General features: G+C 39.7%; 1 protein-coding gene across 1 annotated transcript in view; it reads left to right on the forward strand.

Annotated features, from left to right (window-relative positions):
- Positions 1 to 18311, forward strand: part of zgc:194282 (tyrosine-protein kinase Srms) — a 94204-nt gene that overhangs the window by 12989 nt on the left and 62904 nt on the right. The window lies entirely within an intron of this gene.

Consider the following 18311-nt stretch of genomic DNA (forward strand, 5'->3'; position numbering starts at 1 on the left):
AAACTGAAGTTATTGTACTTGGCCCCACAAATCTTAGAAGCATGGTATCTAACCAGATCGTTACTCTGGATGGCATTTCCCTGATCTCTAGTAATACTGTGAGAAATCTTGGAGTTATTTTTGATCAGGATATGTCATTCAAAGCGCATATTAAACAAATATGTAGGACTGCCTTTTTGCATTTACGCAATATCTCTAAAATCAGAAAGGTCTTGTCTCAGAGTGATGCTGAAAAACTAATTCATGCATTTGTTTCCTCTAGGCTGGACTATTGTAATTCATTATTATCAGGTTGTCCTAAAAGTTCCCTAAAAAGCCTTCAGTTGGTTCAGAATGCTGCAGCTAGAGTACTGACGGGGACTAGCAGGAGAGAGCATATCTCACCCGTGTTGGCCTCCCTTCATTGGCTTCCTGTTAATGCTAGAATAGAATTTAAAATTCTTCTTCTTACTTATAAGGTTTTGAATAATCAGGTCCCATCTTATCTTAGGGACCTCATAGTACCATATTACCCCATTAGAGCGCTTCGCTCTCAGACTGCGGGCTTACTTGTAGTTCCTAGGGTTTGTAAGAGTAGAATGGGAGGCAGAGCCTTCAGCTTTCAGGCTCCTCTCCTGTGGAACCAGCTCCCAATTCAGATCAGGGAGACAGATACCCTCTCTACTTTTAAGATTAGGCTTAAAACTTTCCTTTTCGCTAAGGCTTATAGTTAGGGCTGGATCGGGTGACCCTGGACCATCCCTTGGTTATGTTGCTTTAGACGTAGACTGTGTTTCATAATTATTGTATGGCCTTGCCTTGCAATGTGGAGCGCCTTGGGGCAACTGTTTGTTGTGATTTGGCGCTATACAAGAAAAAAGTTGATTGATTGATTGACTGTGGTCCCAGCTCTCTTCAGGTCATTGACCAGGTCCTCCTGTGTAGTTCTGAGCTTTCTCAGAATCATCCTTACTCCACAACGTGAGATCTTGCATGGAATCCCAGACCGAGGGAGAGTGACAGTCATCTTGTGTTTCTTCCACTTTCTAATAAATAATCATAACAGTTGTTGTCTTCTACCAAGCTGCTTGCCTATTGTCCTGTAGTCCATCCCAGCCTTGTGCAGGTCTACAGTTTTGTCCCTGGTGTCCTTAGACATCTCTTTGGTCTTGGCTTTGGTGGACAGGTTGGAGTGTGATTGATTGAGTGTGTGAACAGGTGTCTTTTATACAGGTAACAAGTTCAAACAGGTGCAATTAATACACATAAAGAGTGCAGAATAAAAGGGCTTCTTAAAGAAAAATTAACAGGTCTGTGTGAGCCAGAATTCTTGCTGGTTGGTAGGTGTCCAAATACTTATTTGCAGCAGTAATATACAAATAAATTATTAAAAAATCATACATTGTGATTTCCAGATTTTTTTTTTTTTTACATTATGTCTCTCACAGTGGACGTGCACCTAAGATGAAAATTTCAGACCCCTCCATGATTTCTAAGTGGGAGAACTTGCAAAACCACAGGGTGTTCAAATACGTAATATATATATATATATATATATATATATATATATATATATATATATATATATATATACGGGGTCTGTCCGTAAAGTAATGGTCCTTTTTATTTTTTCAAAAAATATATGGATTTGATTCATATGTTTCTATGTCAGACATGCTTGAACCCTCGTGCGTGTGAGTTTTTCCACGCCTGTCGGTTGCGTCATTCGCCTGTGAGCACACCTTGTGGAAGGAGTGGTCCAGCCCCTTCGTCGGATTTTCATTGTCAGGAAATGGCGGAATGATTTGGTCTTTTTTCCATCAGAATTTTTTCAGAAACTGTTAGAGACTGGCAGCTGGAAACCATTTGAAACATTTATCTGGCTTTCGGTGAAAGTTTTACGGGCTTCACAGAGAATAAGGACTGTTACTGTCGCTTTAAGGACTGCCCACAATGGTGCTCGGTGCGCCATGCTCCGTGCCGCCTTAGAGAGGTATGAATCACCATATTATTTCTAAACTGATGGCTCTATCAATCCGAGACCATCGTGTGCACTGTCTCTGGTTATCACAAGAGCTGGACATCAGCCATTTTCCGGCAGATTTCACTTTTAACGAGATTTTGTCATGGAAAGCCGCGCGGAGGCTTCGTGCGTCACAACCGATTCGCTGATCGAGCGAGACAAAGGAACACCTCTGTTTCGGTGTGTCAGAGGACAAGTTGGGGCATGCCTATCTCGGCTTTCAATGCTTACCAGTCCAGTGAGTATCAGAAAAATTGTGGAGAGATAGGCATGTTCAACGCAGCGCAAGCTCCGAAACCATTACAACACGTTTATATACATTTTATATTTTTACACAATTATACTTTATTGAACGAGTTTCATTCATGAAGTCAGTGGTGTGGATACACGTCTCTATGTGTGGGTGTGACTGTGAGCGGCACAGCATGGGTCATTATAATCTCATTATTTTAAGGTGCAAATTTAAAAAAAAAATCCCGTCTTGTCGAACAATTTTAAACACTAACAAGTATTTTAACTGGAAAATATCAACTAGACATAAGTGAAGAGTTAATGGTCCGTGTCATCGGGCGACACGGCAGGAAACATCAGCTGTTTATCATCCAAATATCACAGACAAAGTGACAAGAAGAACCAAAACCACTTACTTATGGAAGGAAATATTGTCTCCCTTGTTCCTCCGTTTGTGGCTTTGCCAACATGCGGAGCTTTCCGCCATATTCCACCTGTTTCTTGAACTTCTATGCACGCAAATCACTAACTTGCCCGGAATTAAAGTGGCGACCACGCCTCCTTACTGACAGGATTTACTTAATGGTTTTCATTATGCTTTTGTTCTTATTTTGAAAGTTCAATAAGTGGACTGATATGTTAAACATGGTGCAAATGCTACGTGAAAGACTAAAGTAAGATAATTTTATGTTTACTGAACAAGTAGCAGACTTTTTTTGTTTTGTATATTGTTCTGCAAGCCACTTTTAATTACAAATTCATCCACCCACCACCTGAGTTTTCATTATCCTTCATTTGTTTGGCATTTTTTGTTGAAAATTTAGCAGGTGAACGCTGGGTGTGTTTAAAACAATATTGTGGTGCTCTTAATTCATAATGTGAAGTAAAACAGAGCATGCCATGTAAAAGAAACAGTTTTATTTTTGCTTAATAAACTGTACTATGTGGTCAAGACTATTTATATTTAGTTTCTTTTGTCTGTATTAGCATATTTGATATTGGAGTAGAAGTAACTAAAAGTAATCAAGTTACATTACTTTAATATTATGGTACTTGGATTACGTTACTGATTACATTTTTCAACAGGTAACTAGTAACTGTATCGGAATACATTTTTAAAGTAACCCTCCCAACCCTGTGTTTATATATATGTATATATATATATATATATATACATATATATATATATATATATATGTATATATATATATATATATATATATATATATATATGTATATATATATATGTATATATATATGTATATATATATATATATATATATCCCCTGCCCCCCCCCACCACCACCACCACCACCACCACTACCACTAATAGAGTATTTTCCTTGTCACTGGTGTTGAGTAAATTATAGTATCAACACAACCATAGTTGTAACAACAGTAGCATCAAAGTAAAATGTCCACAAGGGGGCAGCATGATTTGGACCCGGAGTCAGCATTTGCTCTTTCAGAGGTCACTCAGTGACTCCTCCCTCTTCTCTCTTCCTTTTCAGAGGAGGCTGTGACCCCACGGACACACTGAGGCAGATCAAACACGGACGAGTACGCGCTAACAGATACGCACTCTCCATGTGCCGTCGTGTTCAGCAGAAACTCGAACCTCATTCGCATTACAGGCTGAAGTGGCTCACATCAGTCTGTTACTACGGCAACAGAGAACAGCTGTGCTTGCAGTTTTTGTAATCAGACTTATCTCGAGATCACAAGTTAATTATTTCATGATCTCAAGATGGCAGAACTTGATTTCTCGTGATAACATCTTTCTCACTGTTTCCAGAAAACAAAAGGCTGATTTTTTTTAAGCTGCAGTGCAGTTTCTGCCTGTTGATGTAGAAACAATGTCTACGTGCAAAAATAACATCCCCCCCCCCCCCCCACACACACACACACACACACACACGTGACCTGGAATTTATGAGGAGGAACATGTTTTGGGAATGTGTGAACGTCACGTGCACTTCAGATCACAAATGCACAATTGATAATGCTCCCATTAAAAAAAAAAAGGGCTTAATTTTTGCAGGCTCTGGTTAGCTGTGTAGACTATTTACCGACACGATCTCTCACATTCACCTTGTCTTCCCTTCTCCACTGGGAACTGAAAAAAACGCACTTCTCACGACTGCTTCGGTGATTGCAGACGAAAACAAAACAATACACCATTTTCCCGATAGAACTGACGCTATTTGTGGAAAGAGACTAATACCCAGGCGGAGTTTGAGAGTGTCGACACAAACCGTTCAGAGGACAGGGGTTCCAGTGGAAACCATTTCAAACCGGTAGGTCCGCTAGGTGACAGCGAGTATGCTTTTTTAAGTTTCCCGAGCGGGGCTGAATGGTTTGTGCTGAAACTCCCACACAGCGCCCGGGATTCTCTGTGGTGTTCATGCCAGCTGTCCCTAGATATGGTTAAATCCCACGATATCACGTAGGGGTTAAAAGAGACTGCACTGCTCTATTGTTTTAGTCCTTGATCAGATCTCTTTACCCAACCCTGAATTGGAATAAGCAGATACAGAACATAAATAAAGGAATGAGAGCTCTTTTGAAACTTAAAGGGAAAATTATTACATTTCAACTTAAAATAAATCTCTTTACACCTTAAACACTTTTATATTACATATTTAATCATTTTTATATTGTAAACTGAAATTGTTTTAATACTTTGAATCATTTATAACATTTTAGTTTAAATTTTTTATGCTTTAAACTGTTACGTATGTATTATTTTTATTTATTTGTAATCATTTTTATTTTGTACCTACTAATTATATTTTACACTTCCAATCATATTTCACATTGCAATGTAAAATATTTTTCTTTACACCTTAAATATTTTGTATTACATATTTAATCCTTTTTAAATTGTAAACTGGAATTGTTTTTATACTTTGAATCATTTATGACATTTCTGTTTAAATTATTTTCTTCATGCCTTAAATGTTATTTATTTATTTATTATTTCATATTCTAATCATTGTGTTTTGTATCTTCTAATTCTGTTTAATACTTCCAAAGATGTTTTACATTTCAACTTTACTTTTACACTTCATGTTTTTATGTTTGGATTTTAAATTATTTTCTCTCTTCCTTATGATTTCTGTGTGTATAAACATTTTCCAGATTTTACACACAACATTGATATTTGGCATTTCTACACTTTTTTTTAATTGTTTAAATGTCTGTTCCGTAAATCAGTTGCTGTTGTTAAAAATGTTATCAGAACATTTTAGGAATCGGAGTTTAAACCAGACTCTTCATGCAGTTTGCAATGGAGGGGTTTTTATTTGTTTGAAGAGCTGCACATCTCAGTGGCATAACATAAATATTCAATGTGATATTTATCAGTTCACATATTTTAAGATTTAGCAGAGTTAGTCATCGACCTGCAGGAGGCGTTCTGTTGCGTTATTTTTCTCTACGCTTGTTGCGTAGAGAAAAATATCATTGACTTTATGATAAGAGCCGTTCTGACGTCATCATGCTCACAAATGTGCCGTTTCCCTCTCAGATGCCACAGCAGCTGTCTCAAGAAACTAATTGTTTGTTTGGATATCAAATAAAAGGAAACTTTTTATGGTTACAAGAATTCTCATTTTATTGACTGAACAGCTGAAATGAAGGTGAACTCAAATATCGTTTATTTTCAAATTAATACTGAGTGTTGTTTGTTTTGACTATAAATTGCCTAACATTTGCTTTTGTGGATTTTTCATTTTTTAGTACAAGTTGGTTTTAGTTGCATCTTTAAGACATGCTGTCAATCAATATTTTGCCTAATTTTATTTATTTTATGATTAAGACAGTGAAGCTGAAGAAACTGAACACTGGCCATTAGTTTAATTTGTGCATCAATAAGTCAACTTTGAGATGCTAACAATATGTGTATACAGTAGTGTTCAGAATAATAGTAGTGCTAACGTGAATAAAAAGATTAATCCAGGTTTTGAGTATATTTCTTATTGTTACATGGGAAACAAGGTACCAGTAGATTCTGTAGATTCTCACAAATCCAACAAGACCAAGCATTCATGATATGCACACTCTTTTTTTTTTTCCAACTTTATTCATTGAACATTTTTAAATTGAACCCAACATATAGCACAGAACAATTTAAACATTCATTCAGTTTACAAAAATTGCTACATGTCAAAACCTACCCACCCACTTCCCCCTTCTAAGGGCCAAATAGACACCCATCGCAAAAAAAAAAAACATCCATTCTAATCATTCTCCAAAACGTATACAATATTCAGTGAGTCAATATATTGTAAAAAAGGATCCCAGGTGTTATGGAAAGTTTTAACAGAGCCATTAATTGAAAACCTGGGGCAATTTCCAATTCAAAAGAATCAGCCTCTGGGCCAGAAGCGTAGTGAACGCCAGGGCCCGTTTAAGTGCTTTTGGCAGGCCCGAAATATGGGGAATATCAAAGATTGCCGAAATGGAATTGGGGGTAATAGTGCAGTGATAGGCCCTACTCAGCACATCAAAAATGTATGTCCAGAATGGTCCCAGCTTGGAACATAGCCAAAACATATGTGTGTGTGATTTGCTGGTGTCATATTGCATTTGTCACAAGTATCGCTAACAGAGTGAAACATTTTTGCTAATCTCGCCTTCGTATAATGAACCCTAAATAGACCTTGCATTGAATCAATCTATGACGGGAACAAATAGATGATGCATGAATAAGAGACAAAGCAGATTTCCACTGTTGCTCAGTAAGTATAATATTAAGGCTTTCCTCCCATGCATTCTTGATTGCATTGAGGGACGCTGAAGATGCTGACCAGATGACTTATATAAAACCGAGATACATCCTGTAGCTATCGGATCTGTAGAGAGTAGGGCTTCTAATAAGGTTTCTGGAGGACGGTTCGGAAATGTGGGAATATTTTTTTAACAAAGGCCCTGATCTGAAAAAAATGGAAAAAATGACTATTTGGGAGGTTATAAGTAGTAGACAGTTGTTCGAATGATGAAAATATATTGCCTATGTATAAGTCATTCACTGAATTTATACCATTACTGTGCCAGGCTCGGAATGCTGGATCAGTTCTAGATGGTTCAAAGACACAATTTCTGTATACAGAAGTTAGAACAGAGGGGCCTACAAGCCCAAATTGTTTCCTTAATTGGTTCCAAATTTTTAAGGAGGTCAACACTACCGGACAGCCAACCAACCGCGAGAGTGGAACTGGAAGTTGAGAACACAAAATCAAGTGCAAAGAAATGGGCATGAGCTCTTCTCCAAATGTATCCAACCAGGCACTTGATCTTTCTCATCGCACATCCAAAACAAAAGCTTCTGCACATTGGCTGCCCAGTAGTAATATCTGAAAACGGGCAAGGCAAAACCCCCTTTGTCCCTTGGAGACTGCAAAACTGACTTTCGAATTCTGGCTGGCTTGCCTCCCCAGAGAAAGGCTGAAATCAGTCTATCCAACTTATCAAAAAAAGATTTATTAAGAAGAATAGGAAGGTGTTGAAATAAATAAAGAAATCTTGGGAAGGTCACCATCTTGACCAAATTTATACAACCCACAAGTGAGAGCGGCAGGGACGACCAGCATGTGAAGTCTCGCTCTGTCTTGTCAATCAAAGGGACAAAGTTGGCACGAAACGGATCAGAAAGAGAAGCAGAAATTTGGATCCCCAAGTATCGAAGTCACTGATTGACCAATGAAATGGGACTATGGTGGGAGAGATGGCTTTAGCAGAATCATTAATAGGGAACAACTCACTTTTTTGATAATTGAGTTTATAGACTGATACTCTACTATATGCATTTAAAATGTTCAAAATTGTGGGAAAAGAGGGTAGTAGGATCCGAAACATAAAGGAGAAGGTCATCCGCATATAAAGAAACCTTATGAACAGTACCTAGCCAGGGGTGGCCAAGTTCGGTCCTCGAGAGCCACATTCCTGACACTCTTAGTTGTCTCCCTGCTCCAACATACCTGAATCCGATGAAAGGCTCATTAAAAGTCTGGTAACGAGTCTTTCATTGGATTCAGGTGTGTTGGAGCAGGGAGACAACTAAGAGTGTCAGGAATGTGGCTCTCGAGGACCGAACTTGGCCACCCCTGACCTAGCCGATTTATACCCTTAAATTTGGCTTTTGAACATAACCAGAGAGCTAAAGGTTCAATCACTAAATAAATAACAAGGGGGAAAGTGGACAACCCTGCCTTGTACTGCGGCCTAGAGGAAAATAAGGTGATAAAGTGTCATTCGTCCGAACTGAAGTCTTGGGGAGGAGTACAACAACTTAACCCAGTCCACAAAAGCCCCGCCGAGTCCAAATCTGGCCAATACATTGTACAGGAACCTCCAATCGACCCTGTCGAAGGCCTTTTCAGCGTCAAGGGGCACAATAAACTCTGATGTTACAGAGTCAGGAGAAGTTATAATATTAAAAAGACGTCTAGTATTAGATGATGATTGGCGACCTGGCATAAAGCCTGTCTGATCCAGTCCGATAATGTCCGGCAGCACATGTTGTAGTCGAGTGGCAAGAATCTTGGAAAGGATTTTTAAGTCTACATTTAAAAGCGAGATAGGCCTATAACTTCGGCAAAGCAGGGAGTCTTTGTTCTTAAGAATCAGAGAAATAGTGGCCTCAGACAGAGTGTCTGGAAGATGGCCAAGAGCAAACGCTTCATTATACATATCCTTTAAAGTGGGACTGAGTAAAGTGGAAAAGGCCTTATAGTATTCGGACGAAAAACTGTCGGGTCCAGGGGGTCCGCTCTGAAGTGCAGCAATAGCCCCCTGGACCTCCACCACTGTGATGGGGGCTCCCAGACCTTCCACCGCCTCATTGCTAATGCAAGGGAAATCAATGTTATCTAATATATCATCAGGAGAATGCGGCGCATCCAAAGTATAAAGAGTTGCATAAAACTCTGCAAAGGTATTGTTTATCTCCACCGGATCTGTCAGGGTTTCGCCTGAGTTAGACTTTATTGCTGGAATCAGTCGAGAGGAAGCCTCAGCCCTAGCTTGATGTGAAAGGAGCTTTCCAGCCTTGTCACCAGATTCATAAAAGCACTGTCTGGACTTTAATAGTAAGGTTCTAACCTTTGTGGTGGAGGCAAGATCAAACTCTAACTGCAAAGAGACATGTTTATTATAAAGTATAGGATCCGCGTTAATGGCATATTGATCATCAACCTTTTTGATATCCCTAAGAAGACCAATAATATGGGAAGCTTCAACATTCTTTCTATTAGAAATAAAGGAAATTAGTTGGCCCCTTATATAAGCCTTGGATGCCTCCCAAAGAATACCTTTGCTAGTACCAGGTAAATCGTTCAATTCAAAAAATAATGAGATCTGAGATTGTATATATTCTTTATAATGTTCCTCTGCTAAAAGGACTGAATTGAACCTCCATATTTTCAGTGGACTGTGTCGAATAAACAGCGCCAGGTCAAGAGAAATCGGAGCATGGTCTGAAATTGCTATACTGTGATAGTCAGCCGTAACAATTTTTGAAAGTAGCCTAACATGCAAAAGAAAAAAATCTATACGGGAGTATGTGCGGTGAACATGTGAAAAAAAAGAAAATGCTCTACCTCCTGGGAATTTATGTCACCAAGGATCTGTAAGGCCATACTGCAGTGAAAGCTTGAGCAAGGTTTTTGCCGAGCAAGTCAGTGGGACACTTTTAGTAGATGAATGATCCAGCACCGGGTCCTGCACAAAGTTGAAATCACCTCCCATAATTATATAATGGTTTTGAATTTCTGGAAAAGACACAAAGTTTTGTGACAAATGCACTATTGTCCCAGTTGGGACCATAAACGCATACAAAGAGAATGGGTATGTCCAGGAGCGATCCAGAAACAATCACATTTCTTCCATTTGGATCTGAAAAAGATCTGTTTGTTGTAAAAGAAATGCCTTTTCTGATAATTATAGCAGCGCCTCTTGCTTTAGTATTAAACGTAGAATGGTAAACCTCCCCAACCCAATTCTTTTTAAGCTGTACAACATGCTTATTAAGCATATGTGTCTCCTGAATGAAATACGAGGTCTGTTAGAAAAGTACCTTATTAAAATCTTATTTTTTTCAAAAAACCATATGGATTTGAATCACGTGTGATTGCATCAGCCAAGCTTGAACCCTCGTGCGCATGCGTGAGTTTTTTCATGCCTGTCGGTTGCTTCATTCGCCTGTGAGCAGGCTTGAGTGAGGTGTGGTCCACCCCTCTCATCTATTTTTTATTGTGAATAAATATCTGAACGATTTGGAGCTTTGCTGCATCAATTTTTTTCCAGAAACTGTAAGAGAACCTCCAGTGTGGACAACCGTTCAAAAAATTAATATGGCTTTCCAGGGACGATTTTATGGGGATTAAACAGATTACGGGTGTTACTGCCCCTTTAAGGACTGCCCACACTGCTGAGAGCGCAGCGCGCTCCCAGCGCCGATGGACAGGCTGACACCCCGCACAAAACAACCAGATCATTTCCAACGTGAAAGCTTGTTGATCTGGGACCATCGTCTGACTTTCACAAAAAGGCAGAAGATGTGGACATCAGCACTTTTTCCAGCACATTCCACCATTACAGGAGGTTTTTTTCATGGAAAAAGAAGCCGAGGGACGCGCCACGGAGCCGTTCATTACGCGGGAACAAAACCACCTCAGTGTTTGTCTCACAGGACGGCTTAAAGGTGGATTCAGAGGGATTCCGGTTGCTTTCCAGTCGTGTGAATATCCGATTGTGATTGTGCATGAGCTGGACATGCCAGAACATGTCCTGTGAGGCTTCATCACGGTGTTTCTTTTCGCCATGCAGCTCCGCCACGACGCGCGGAATTCCTCCGCCTTTGTTCCTCTTTCCATGACAGAAACTCCTGTAACAGTGAAATGTGCCGTTCATTTCTAAACTGGATGCTGTCTTGATCTGGTATGTCCTCTGACTAGCACAGGAATTGTGAAAAGACGTGGACATCAGCACTTTTTCAGCACATTAAGACAGACGTGGGGAGGAGTTTGGCGCGTCGTGGTGCAGCTGCTCGGCGCAAAAAAACACCGTGATGAAGCCTCACAGGACATGTTGGGGCTTGTCCAGCTCAAGCTCAATTTCTCGGATATTCACACGACAGAAAAGCCTGAAAGTCTGAAAGCCGTCCTGAGAGACCAACACCGAGGTGGTTTTGTCCCGCGTCAAGAGCGGCACGGTGGCGCGCCCCTCGGCTTCTTTTTCCATGAAAAAAAACTCCTGTAACGGTGGAATGTTCCGGGAAAAGTGCTGATGTCCACGTCTTTTCACAATTCCTGTGCTAGTCAGAGGACATACCGGATCAAGACAGCGTCCAGTTTAGAAATGAACGGCACATTTCACTGTTACAGGAGTTTTTGTCATGGAAAGAGGAACAAAGGCGGAGGAGTTCCGCGTGTCGCTGCGGAGCTGCATGGCGTAAAACACCGTGATGAAGCCTGACATGACATGTTCTGGCATGTCCAGCTCATGCACAATCACAGTCGGATATTCACACGACTGGAAAGCAACCGGAATCCGTCTGAAATCCACCTTTAAGCTGTCCTGTGAGACCAACGCCGAGGTGGTTTTGTCCCGCGTAATGAACGGCTCTGTGGCGCGTCCCTCGGCTTCTTTTTCCATGAAAAAAAAACTCCTGTAATGGTGGAATGTGCCGATAAAGTGCTGATGTCCACATCTTCTGCCTTTTTGTGAAAGTCAGACGAGGTCCCGGATCAACAAAGCTTTCACGTTGGAAATGATCTGGTTGTTCCAGCGGGGTGTCAGCCTGTCGATGGGGGCTGGGAGTGCGCCGCGCTCTCAGCAGTTGTGGGCCATCCTTAAAGCGGCAGTAACACCCTGTAATCTGTTTAATCCCCATAAAATCGTCCCTGAAAGCCATATTAATTTTTCGAACGGTGTCCACCTGCAGGTCTCTTACAGTTTCTGGAAAAAAATTAATGCAGCAAAGCTCCAAATCATTCAGGCATTTATTCACAATAAAAAATAGAAAAAAGGGGTGGACCACACCTCACTGAAAGCCTGCTCACAGGCGAATGACGCAACCGACAGGCATGAAAAAACTCACGCATGCGCACGAGGGTTCAAGCTTGGCTGATGCAATCACACCTGATTCAAATCCATATGGTTTTTGAAAAAAATAATAAGGTCGGATACTTTTCTAACAGACCTCGTATATATCCCCTTTAAGCTGATTCAGGTGAGCCATCACTCGCCCAAATTTTGTAGCACTCCCCGTCTCCTTCACATTCCACGATACAAATCTAACCATACTGTATATGGGTCATACATCAGCTATGAGGTTTTATTAACACTAACTGGATAAACACAGTTGAGATCCTGGGCAACTGAAATTAACAAGGTAGATGAAAAGGGAACAAGAGGAGGGGAAAAAAAAACAACAAAAAGCACACACAAGAGAAAAAAAAAAAAAAAGAACCCTTGGCCTAACAAGAACCCCAAAATATGTTTAAGAACAAAAGTGTCCATTGCACAAAGGTGTCCAAAACACCAACCTAAGGACTTCCATCTTTGGTCCATGGTTCCAAACTCCCACATCGTAAGGTGCTATATTTATGAGCATTCCACCATTACAGTAAAAATTAAAGTAGAATCGGGATATAGAAGTCTATCTAATATGTAAACGTAAACTGAAAAATAACTCAAAATACATTAGTAAATTAACCTGTAAACGTTGTCAGTATTTGTAAACAAAATAACACTGCAAACAAAACAAGTCGTATACGTACATAAAAATGTAAAGGTGTAAAAAAAAAAATAAGTTTTAACTACTAATAATCATTAGTTGCATTTTCAAATGTATCACATGCAAAACGGTCTAATGTATGAAAAAAAAAAAAGAAAGAAAAACTCTGAACAAGGATGAGGTCAAAATAGGTGAATGATCAAAAAGAAGTTATGAAAGTTCCGGAGCACTAACAAACACGTCTACTCCATAGGGCGGGACCGGGCGATATGCACACTCTTAAGGCTATGAAATTGGGCTATTAGTAAAAAAAAAAAAAAGTAGAAAAGGGGGTGTTCACAATAATAGTAGTGTGGCATTCAGTCAGTGAGTTTGTCAATTTTGTGAAACAAACAGGTGTGAATCAGGTGTCCCCTATTTAAGGATGAAGCCAGCACCTGTTGAACATGCTTTTCTCTTTGAAAGCCTGAGGAAAATGGGACGTTCAAGTCATTGTTCAGAAGAACAGCGTAGTTTGATTAAAAAGTTGATTGGAGAGGGGAAAACTTTAAAATGGACAAAAAAAAAAAACAGAGACGCGTGGAAGAAAACTGAATACAACCATCAAAATGGATAGAAGAAAGATAGAAGAAACTCTTCTAAGAGTTTGATAATCCTCTCCTTTGTTTCAATTGACATCTCTCATGTTGGAGCCATGATTCATGTCAGTCCACTTGGTGCAACAGCTCTCCAAGGTGTGATCACTCCTTTTTAGATGCAGACTAACGAGCAGATCTGATTTGATGCAGGTGTTAGTTTTGGGGATGAAAATTTAGAGGGTGATTCCATAATTTATTCCTCAGAATTGAGTGAGTCCATATTTTTTTTCCTCTGCTTGGTCTAAAAAAGTAACCGTTACTGCCACAATTATTTTTCCTGATTTCTTATAGTGTTTTTTAAAGCCAGAAAGTTGCCATTTGAAATGACTTTAGTTTTGTGTCATGTCTGTGATCTGCTTTTTTTTCTACAAAATTAAACAACTGAATGAACATCCTCCGAGGCCGGTGATTCCATAATTATTGCCAGGGGTTGTAGATTATAACTTAAAAGGTCAAAGGTCACATCCGGGTTCAAAAATGTTTAAAAAGGTCAGATTTCCTAAAAGTGGACTTGAAATGTCTCACAAAACAACTAGAAAGTGATTGGTTTGCCCTGTCGAGAATGTCTTGCTGGTGATAGCATGAAAGGGGGTCAACGCCCTTTGGACCAAACTGACTGTGAGCTAGTTTATGATCTTTTACATGTAACAAGTCACAGATGGTGGATAACGTTCTCTTATTGAATCAATCTTGCAAAAATCAACAGTTTTAAACCAGTTTCATCAAAGTCCAAGCATTTTCCCCCCAGATGTTGACCCTGCTGTGACCTTTTCATTTATAACCCAAGAACCGATATTTTTACATGCGCCAAGGATGTAATGAAATCATCTGTGTTTATTTATTATTTGTCTGCCTGTTAGCAGGATTACATCAAAACTACTTCATGGATTTTGACAAAATTTTCACCACAGATACGTATTAGACCACCAATGACTGCTTTATATTTTGGAGATGATCTGGATCTGGATTCTGGATCAAGTTTCACTTTATAGAGGCTTTGAATGATTACTTTTAGCAGAATTATGTCAAAACTACAAAACAGATTTTGACAAAATTTTCACCACGGATACATTAGTGTTCAGAATAATAGTAGTGCTATGTGACTAAAAAGATTAATCCAGGTTTTGAGTATATTTCTTATTGTTACATGGGAAACAAGGTACCAGTAGATTCTCACAAATCCAACAAGACCAAGCATTCATGATATGCACACTCTTAAGGCTATGAAATTGGGCTATTAGTAAAAAAAAAAAAAAAAAGTAGAAAAGGGGGTGTTCACAATAATAGTAGTGTGGCATTCAGTCAGTGAGTTCATCAATTTTGTGGAACAAACAGGTGTGAATCAGGTGTCCCCTATTTAAGGATGAAGCCAGCACCTGTTGAACATGCTTTTCTCTTTGAAAGCCTGAGGAAAATGGGATGTTCAAGACATTGTTCAGAAGAACAGCGTAGTTTGATTAAAAAATTGGAGAGGGAAAACTTATACGGGGGTGCAAAAAATTATAGGCTGTTCATCTACAATGATCTCCAATGCTGTAAAATGGACAAAAAAAAAAAAAAAAAAAACAGAGACACGTGGAACAAAACGGAAAACAACCATCAAAATGGATAGAAGAATAACCAGAATGGAAAGGCTCACCCATTGATCAGCTCCAGGATGATCAAAGACAGTCTGGAGTTACCTGTAAGTGTTGTGACAGTTAGAAGACACCTGTGTGAAGGTAATTTATTTGCAAGAATCCCCAGCAAAGTCCCTCTGTTAAATAAAAGACATGTGCAGAAGAGGTTACAATTTGCCAAAGAACGCATCAACTGGCCTAAAGAGAAATGGAGGAATATTTTGTGGACTGATGGGAGTAAAATTGTTCTTTTTGGGTCCAAGGGCCGCAGACAGTTTGTGAGACAACCCCCAAACTCTGAATTCAAGCCACAGTTCACAGTGAAGACAGTGAAGCATGGTGGTGCAAGCATCATGATATGGGCATGTTTCTCCTACTATGGTGTTGGGCCTATATATCGCATACCAGGTATCATGGATCAGTTTGGATATGTCAAAATACTTGAAGAGGTCATGTTGCCTTATGCTGAAGAGGACATGCCCTTGAAATGGGTGTTTCAACAAGACAATGGCCCCAAGCACACTAGTAAACCAGCAAAATCTTGGTTCCAAACCAACAAAATTAATGCCTCACAGATGTGAAGAAATCATGAAAAACTGTGGTTATACAACTAAATACTAGTTTAGTGATTCATAGGATTGCTAAAAAAAAAAAAAAAAGCAGTTTGAACATAATAGTTTTGAGTTTGTAGCATCAACAGCAGATGCTACTGTTATTGTGAACACCCCCTTTTCTACTTTTTTTTACTAATAGCCCAATTTCATAGCCTTAAGAGTGTGCATATCATGAATGCTTGGTCTTGTTGGATTTGTGAGAATCTACTGAATGTACTGGTACCTTGTTTCCCATGTAACAATAAGAAATATACTCAAAACCTGGACTAATCTTTTTAGTCACATAGCACTACTATTATTCTGAACACTACTGTATATATACAGGTGCTGGTCATTTACTGAGAATATCATGAAAAAGTTGATTTATTTCAGTAATTCCATTCAAAAAGTGAAACTTGTATATTATATTAATTCATTGCACACAGACTGATACATTTCAAATGTTTCTTTCTTTTAATTTTAATGATTATAACCGACAACTAATGAAAATCCCAAATTCAGTATCTCAGAAAATTAGAATATTACTTGAGACCAATACAAAAAAAAGGATTTTTAGAAATGTTGGGCACCTGAAAAGTATGAACATGAAAAGTATGAGCATGTACAGCACTCAGTACATAGTTGGGACTCTTTTTGCCTGAATTCCAGCAGCAATGCGGCGTGGCATGGAGCCGATCAGTCTGTGGCACTGCTCAGGTGGTATGACAGCCCAGGTTGCTCTGATAGTGGCCTTCAGCTCTTCTACATTGTTGGGTCTGGCGTGTTGCATCTTCCTCTTCACAATACACCATAGATTTTCTACGGGGGTTAAGGTCAGGCGAGTTTGCTGGCCAATTAAGAACAGGGACACCATGGTCCTTAGACCAGGTACTGGTAGCTTTGGTACTGTGTGCAGGTGCCACGTCCTTTTGGAAAATGAAATCTGCATCTCCATAAAGTTGGTCAGCAGCAGGAAGCAAGAAGTGCTCTACAACTTCCTGGTAGATGGCTGTGTTGACCTTGGACCTCAGAAATCACAGTGGACCAACACCAGCAGAAGACATGGCCCCAAACCATCACTGACTGTGTAAAATTTACACTGGACCTCAGGCAACGTGGATTCTGTGCCTCTCCTCTCTTCTCCAGACTCTGGGACCTTGATGTCCAAAGGAAATGCAAAATTTACTTTCATCAGAGACCATAACTTTGGACCACTCAGCAGCAGTCCAGTCCTTTTTGTCTTTAGCCCAGACAAGACGTCAAGTCAGCAGTCTTCCCCGTGATTGTGTCGCCTACAGAACTAGACTGAGAGACCAGTTAAAGGCCTTTGCAGGTGTTTTGAGTTAATTAGCTGATTAGAGTGTGACACCAGGTGTCTTCAATATTCAACCTTTTCACAATATTCTAATTTTCTGAGATACTGAATTTGGGATTTTCATTGGTGTCACTTATAATAGTCAAAATTAACAGAAATAAACACTTGAAATATATCAGTCTGTGTGGAATGAATTAATATAATATACAAGTTTCACTTTTTGAATAGAATTACTGAAATAAATCAACTTTTTTGTGATATTCTAATTATATGACCAGCACCTGTATATGCTAAACTGATTTCTTAATAACTAATCTAATTTATACATACATGGCTGATGAACATATTTTTTAATAAATCTTTTTTCTTGATTTATTCCTCTCATTAAGTGTTCAATCATAATAACAAGTGTTTGTTACACATAATTAATGTTGTTTAATACATTTCTTCTACAAATCTGATCATTTTGTCATTCCTTTAAACAAACTCTTTGTTTTCATTTATTCATCTTTCACTCATTCTTTACCACAGTGGCTCAGAGTTGTTGAGTGCTAATTCAGAAAAACCCAAAACCTGTTGGACACGTTCTGGTTCCAGGTTTGGTTTCAGTGTATTTCATTTCTGGCTTGAGGGTTCAGTCTTCATTCAACTATTCCGTGCAGTAAACCTTTACAGTGATCCCTCGCTATAACGCGGTCCACCTTTCGCGGCCTCGCAGTGTCGCAGATTTTTTTTAGTGCAATTTTGCATGCTTTTTTTTTTTAACAGTGCATTGTGTTCTGCATCCTTATCAGGCGGGCCGGTCGCAGCACCGGTCGGGATCACCACGATTGCTCTCACTGCCGATGCGCTTACTGAGTCTACGGGCTCGGTAAACGCAGCAGCGGGCCACTCACACCACCCTCCTGTCTGCTGTGCGGAGCTGCACCAAATCTGGCAACAGGTCCAGAGACTACGCTCACTGTTTTGATGTGGATGTTGATCGCAGCCGCAGAGCTCCGTGGCCATGACTTGGATTCTTTGCGGGTCCCGCATCCGTACCTCCGGAGGCAGTTAGCGAAGGGAGAGCATGCGCATTGTGTTCTGTGTGTGTCTGTTTATAATCTTCTCGCCCAGAAGAAAAAGTGAGTGTTTACACAGGAGAGAAAAGTGAGAAAATGTTCATTCCTGTT

This window comes from Thalassophryne amazonica, chromosome 6 (assembly GCF_902500255.1).
Source record: "Thalassophryne amazonica chromosome 6, fThaAma1.1, whole genome shotgun sequence".
In the NCBI taxonomy this organism is placed as follows: Eukaryota; Metazoa; Chordata; class Actinopteri; order Batrachoidiformes; family Batrachoididae; genus Thalassophryne; species Thalassophryne amazonica.